The sequence below is a fragment of the Bombus pyrosoma genome, linkage group LG16 (assembly GCF_014825855.1).
Source record: "Bombus pyrosoma isolate SC7728 linkage group LG16, ASM1482585v1, whole genome shotgun sequence".
NCBI classification, from domain to species: domain Eukaryota; kingdom Metazoa; phylum Arthropoda; class Insecta; order Hymenoptera; family Apidae; genus Bombus; species Bombus pyrosoma.
In genome coordinates this window covers 144,193-150,979 of record NC_057785.1, presented here as the reverse complement: position 1 = coordinate 150,979, position 6,787 = coordinate 144,193, and the positions used below count along the sequence as shown (strand labels likewise).

Sequence of the window (6,787 nt, the reverse complement as noted above, 5' to 3'; positions counted from 1 at the left end):
AATCATGAATAGCCTATTGGTTAGATATGATTTTAAGATGGAGTAGTAGGTGTATGGTAGAATTTTCTTTAGTTTTAAAAAAGTCCTTCATGCCACACTTTGTCGAACGCCTGCTGGATGTCCAAGAATACCGCAGACAATATTGTTTCTTTTTCTAAATCTTGGTTGATTTTATGTGTTAGACGATGAATTTTCTCTATCGTAGAATGTTGCTTCCGAAAACCAAATTGATGATCTGGCATTGTTTTCAACTCCTCTAAGAGTGGAAGGAGTCGTTTCGTTAGCATCTTCTCAAATAGTTTGGACAAAGTGGGTAGAAGACTAATTGGACGATAAAAGCTAGTTTCGTGTATTGGTTTTCCAGATTTAGGGATAAGAGTAATTAATGATATTTTCCAGGACTTAGGATAGTATCCAGGGCGAAGAATTGCATTAAAAATAGAGATAATGAGAGCAATCCCTTTTATGGTAGGCTCCTTGGTGATGGTTTTGTTACTTATCTGATCATGTCCCCATGCTTTCTTGGGATTTAGACGACGGATCAATTCTATAACTTCCAGAGATGAGAAAGGTTCAATAGGAGGAGACATCTGGAAGGGAGAGTGCAGGTATTCCGTTATTTCGGCGGCAATAGTGGAGGAATACGGTTTGAAGACATTGGTTAGGTGACTTGCAAACAAGTTGGTGTTTTGTATAGGGTTACGCGCCCATCTACCTTGCGGACAGCGAATTGGAGGGATTATTTGCGGAGGACGAGTGAGTTTCCTGGATGCCTTCCATAGTGAATAGTTGGAGTCAGCTGTGGGAGACAGATTAACAAGATATTTTTGAAAACAGTCATTTTTGTAATTTTTGAGGATTTTGGTTAGTTTTCTTGTTGCGTTATTTAGCTTACGCTTGTCCTCAGGTGTTCTACAACTTTGCCATACTCTTCTAAGTCTGCGTTTTTCTGCGATTTTTATTATTATGTAATGGGGGTATTCATGTTTATTGACAAAACATTTAGTAGGGGTGGAAGAACGGATTGCGTTTATTATGCTGGTATTTAAGTATTCTATATCTTCGTTTGTTTTTCCAAGGGATATTGAGGTTGATGTTGAATGATTGAATACTTCCCTAAAAAGCTGCAAGTTTGGGCGTTGGTTATGAATAAAGCCATTAAGTTGGTTTTCGATAATTGTTGAGTTAATTATTGCATTTTTTTCAAAAGCAATGAGCAGGAATGACTTTGCTGAAATTATGAGGTTTATACGACTTGATAAGAAGAGCGAAAGAAGCCAACGTTTACGAACCAATAAATTTGCAATGGCATCTACAGTATGGGGCAAATTTACAGAGAATTCACAAAATTGTTATAAACCTGGTGCATACATTGCTTTTATATAAAGAATCGTGGGGAAAAAACCATGCAATAAAACTATCAACAAGTTCAGATTCATTACTACAAAAAGCTTGTCAAGTAAAAAATTCTAAAGGTTACAAAACTACAAAAATCTGTTCAAGATGCGGGAAATATGTATACGACAAATGTACATTAGATAATAAAATAATTTGTAAAAAATGTAACGAAGTTGAATAAGATATATCTCTATATAAATAAAAGTGTGATTTTCTTTAAGTCTATAATTGAAATTAAATGAAAGTAAATTTGGATGAAATTTTCTGAAAGTTCACCATTTTGTATTCAGTTATAAATTAAGTTATAAATTCAGTTATAAAATAACATTCAGTTATAAATTAACCATTATCTAAGTTAAATCATAAAAACTATTACTTCTTTAAGCACCGGTCATTTTGATTGCACACGGTAGAAATAGGTATACACTAAGTGTTGGTAGGTTTAGTGTTAAATCGTAGGGCTAGGAGTTAAAGCAACATACAAATTTGCAAATGAATTTTTAATTTTATGTAAAAAATTAATCAAACGAATTCATCGAGTAGTCGCGTATAGTCTGTTCCTAGACTCGGAAATGCCGAACTTGCTTGGTTTTGCTTTGACGTTCGTCCACAATTACAATTGTACAAGGAATGCCCGAGTGTCCTCGACATCGCAGCCGGAAAGGTCAAAGTACCTATGTAATTTTCATTTCCTAAAACAATATCCAAATTCATACAGCATTTGATCAGTTTTTCTTCTTCTATACTTCTTAGCGCACTTATGATATATAGAAATCTGAATGTTGAAGAATGGTGGCCAATTTATTTGAATCTAATAAGCAATCTATGAGAAAAATAGTATCGGGATTATGTGAACGTGAATCTTCTGCTTCATGTGCATAAAAACGTTTCTACTTCCTTGATCTGACTTTTTTAAAATTGAATGAAAAATCGTTATCGTTATACTCGCAAGTTTTTTTATTTAGTAAAATCATTTACTCGGCACTTTATAAAGAAATTTTTTAACCCTTTTAAGAGAGATATTTTAAGAGCTAAACCCTAATCAGTTTCGATTTTCTGTGAATTCTTGCTAACATTAGAGATAATAAATAGCAATTCATAACAAATAATTGTTGACAATACATATTGAAAATTAATTTGATTCTGAAAGAAAGCCTGGGAGTCACTTTTAATTTGAGGTTCATTTGCTGTTTCACTTGATTCTTTTAATGCATTTTGTATCTTATCTAAGTTATATATAACTGTTTTAATAAAGTCCAATCAATATTCCCGTCACGTTTGTGAAAGTATTTTCAAAGTAAAAATTTCGCAGTGCTTTATTAAAATATTTCACCTTTATGACGATCCAGAAAATATTACGTACAATCTTTGAATTGTTCCTACATAGGACATTGCTGTTAGAACAGCCAAAACCATATTACCTGATATTTAATTTAACCTATATACTATATCAATTAAACTATTACTAATATAATATTATAATATTAATTAAACCTACATACGGTGCATGGTACAAAGAAAGGTTTAGGATTTTCTGATAAAATATTAGTATGGACCCTATTTTCTTTACATCTATCATATTAGCTTCGCTATTATGAGATTGTCCTCAATAGTCTTTTTAATTCAATATTTAAATTTCAAAATTTATTTGCTTAAGATATTACAATTATATTCATCTATTTATTATCAAATGTGGAAACAAACAATAATAAGAGCATGACTCGAGACAAATGATCCACTTGCCCGGTGTTAAGAACGATATTGCTTATAATATATCACTCGTGTATTTAGTGTAGGAGTGTCGGAACTAAAATAATTCAGTCTTGTGTTCGAAAAACATCAAAACTGTTAAAAGACGATTTCAAGGATTAAGGATGGAAAATTACGAAAACAATATTCGATCATTGTTCCTTAGAGTATATTCTTTTTTCCAACATTTTTCACAGAATAACATTTGCAAAACTGTTGAAATCTGCTAGCCTTGGTCTATGACATAGTATAGAAGAGAACTTAATTTATTTCATCTTCAAGTGCTTTCGCTTACTCTGTTCAGAATCCATGGTGATGAAGACGAGTATTTTACGAAATTAGACACAAAAGAGGAAGAAGGAACAAAGGCACGATTTGCTACCAAAGTCTGCGATCAAAATATAGGATGAGATTTAGACGAATATTAAAATGAATTTTATCATCTACAAACTTGAGCTTCAGGATACTCTTGTAATTTTGCTATCACAAAAAGATCGACGTTGTTCATAGTGTATAAGAAGACGGAAAATCACGCTTCGCGGACGGAACGGACTCTACGCCGAAAGTCGCTAAAAGTCAGTACAGTGAGATCAGGCTAGAGTATTTGAAGATACCGCCGCTAGGTGGTTTTTTCAAGGTGCCGTTTCTCGCTGGAAAATTTAGGAGGTAGAGATGTTATATTGGTAGGCAAAGCGAAAATTGTTATCGCTTCTCGGCCTTATGGCTAAGATCAAAGTGTAGTATCTGTTCTTATCAGCTTAATATCTGATACACTTCCCACTGGGAAGTCAGAATATTAAACTGATTTTTGGAATTTGACGGAAGATAGGAGCTTGCTCCACCTCTGTCGTGAGTCAACCTAGCCTTGCAGTGCCGTTAGGATTGGCTCGATAATACATTTATAAACATATAACGGACGACTTTTAAATTTACTATTATTAATATTATTTTGAGATTGGCGATAGATAAATACTACATCACTGTGATTTTATTGAACCTAAATATTGCTTAATACAAATTATACTTAATTAAGTGTGTAAGAAATAAACAATTGCAATCAAGTGTATTAATATTTTATGCAAATATTTTGTTTTTATACAGAATATATTTTTTACTTTTTACATGTTACATTGATGCACTTTATGATGTATTGTAGTTTTAATATCTTTATTTGTTGAGCTGAATATTACTTAATATAAATTGTAATTAATATGTAGCCAACGAAACGGTGATTTCGCCCGTCTCTGAAGAACATCGCTGCGTGATCGAACGGGGGGAGATGTCCCTTTTTGACTTTAGCAACGTGTTTTCTTTTTTTGTTGTTTATTAGTTATTTATATTATTAGCTATTGCTTACTTGGAATTGTTCCCAATTAATTGCGACACTTTTCTGATTTTATAAAGTACAGTATATAATAAAAATACACCAATTCAGTGGTGTCAAAATTAATTAAAAAGTTACACTATCAATTATGACTAAATAAAGTTATAGTCGAACGATACCACACTGTAAAAAAATATTAAAACGCTTTATGAATTTTTAATTTCACGTTCAAATCGTGTTATTTATTTTTAGTCATCTTTAATGTTTTTAATTTTACCTATATTCTTTTTACTTTTAATATATACTTTTAATTTGATGTTTTGTATAAACAATATGTGAAATTGTTAAACAAAATCATTACCGCAAAATATAATTAATCATTTAAATCATTTTTAGACTTCTTTGTTTTTTAAGTAGTGAACATTAGTCCTCGATACTTGGGAAAATGCGCGGTGGACAGCGTATAGGTTGGCTTGTCTAGTACGGTGAAAAGCCTGTAGCTCGCTCTGGCGACCGCGCGTTGCCACCACTGCGATGCGGTCGTGGACTCGGCGCAGCACACGCTGGAGCACTGTCCGACGTGGGGCGCTGCCGCGCCACTGCCTCATCGCGGAAATCGGGTTGGACCTCTCGCCGGCGGCGATCCTTGAGGTATTGTTGACGTGGGAGAGAGAGAGGAGGGCTGTGACTTCCTTCTGTGAGCGGGTCATGCTTCGGAAGAAGGCTGCGGAGAGGGTGAGGGAACGTGACTCCCACCCCTAGAGAATCGGCTGGCGAGAGCGAGGCAGAGGCCGAGGACGCGCTTCGGCGAGGCGCGTTAGGCCCGCCCGCCCCGTGGGGTTCTAATTTAGGTGCTGGTGGTTTGCGCCTCGAGGTCGCCAAGCAGTCTGGTAGGGGAACCAGACTGCCTTGCATGGCGGCATCGACGATGAGGCGCGATGTGACATGGCCGCACATCGCGCCACGAGGGGATGTATCATTGTGCGTGGAGGGGGCTCGATGTGTCGCTTATGGCGGTTCTCGGGCGTCCCTCGATTGCATCAGGGACGGTCATTAGCCGGTTGGAGTCCGACACTACCACGCCGCTTTCCCCAGAAGCGGCCTGGCATCCTGCGGATTTCCTCCACGTAAAAAAAAAGAAAGGTAAGTAATAAACAAACAATTTCAATCAAATGTGTAATATTTTGTGCAAATATTTTATTTTTATGCAGAATATATTTTTAACTTTTTACATATTGTATGATGCACTTTATGACGCTGCGTTAAAGAATCGGCCAAAATGTCTCTCTGCGCTAACAAATTTTGTTACACAGATTAAACTAGGTCAGTTCGAACAGCGAGTAGTAATGGGCATTCGATTCTCAGTTTCGAAATAATTGTTTTTAAACGATGGATTTTAAGACTGTCAAAATTCAAATCACTTCTAATAGAATTCGTTATCTTAAAAAAGTTTGAAAGTAAGTCTTGTCCTTGCTGTATCCTCAAAATGGCAATCGCCAAATTTTTTGCACCATTTTTTGAACCGTAGCCGTAGAGCCTCTACTATGTTGTAAACATCATTTACACTGCCAAACCCCCAATGCTTTGCCTCCATAAGTAATTAATAAAATTAATAAACAAAACGAAATTAAAATTAATAAACAAAAGTAAATATGAACAATGTTTATATACGCACTGCCCTTTGCGAGTATGCACATAAAAATCCACATGCATCGCGAACATTCACAGAAAAGTCGTAACAAATATAGCGATCGTTCATTCAAATCGTTCGTTTCTCGGACACTTGATATAGTTACACAGCGGAGCCGCACATTTCGTCGTCATACCGGGGAGAAAAACGCTTATAGCGGATTGGACGTCCCGCCATAATTTTATTTTGCACCTCTCCTCCGTCGTCGGAGCCCGTCATTGCCGCCGCCAGTTCTTTTGTATTTGCCGCGTTTCGTCGCGGGACTACCGGTGGACTCGTCAGTAAGGCTATGTCTGGTAGTCCCTGCCTTAGACGCAGAGAGTATCTCGCTAGCTGCGGTATTTGCTAGCGAGACAGACAGACTCATTGTCGGCGTAGTAGCCCTCTGGTGTTGACGGTTGGGTACCCGGATCGCCCTAGAGGTGTTACGACCGCGTTGACGTCCTCTATCTGTCGGCGTCCTGTTGTTACCGATCCGCCACACACTAATGCATCGACGAAATCTTTTAATTTGAAATTTTTCGTTAGTAAAAATTCCACTAACGCATTGGTGAGTTTTTGCTGATTAAAACCGGGTCACACATACTATTATATCGATGTGTCGTAAGAAGGCAAGAAAATTGTGT

General features: G+C 36.4%; 1 non-coding gene across 1 annotated transcript; it reads left to right on the top strand.

The window, feature by feature from the left end:
• Nucleotides 1–3,851: 3,851 nt before the first annotated feature.
• Nucleotides 3,852–4,043, top strand: LOC122576804. The gene has a single exon (XR_006319898.1). It is a non-coding gene; the product is annotated as a U2 spliceosomal RNA (small nuclear RNA).
• Nucleotides 4,044–6,787: the final 2,744 nt, after the last annotated feature.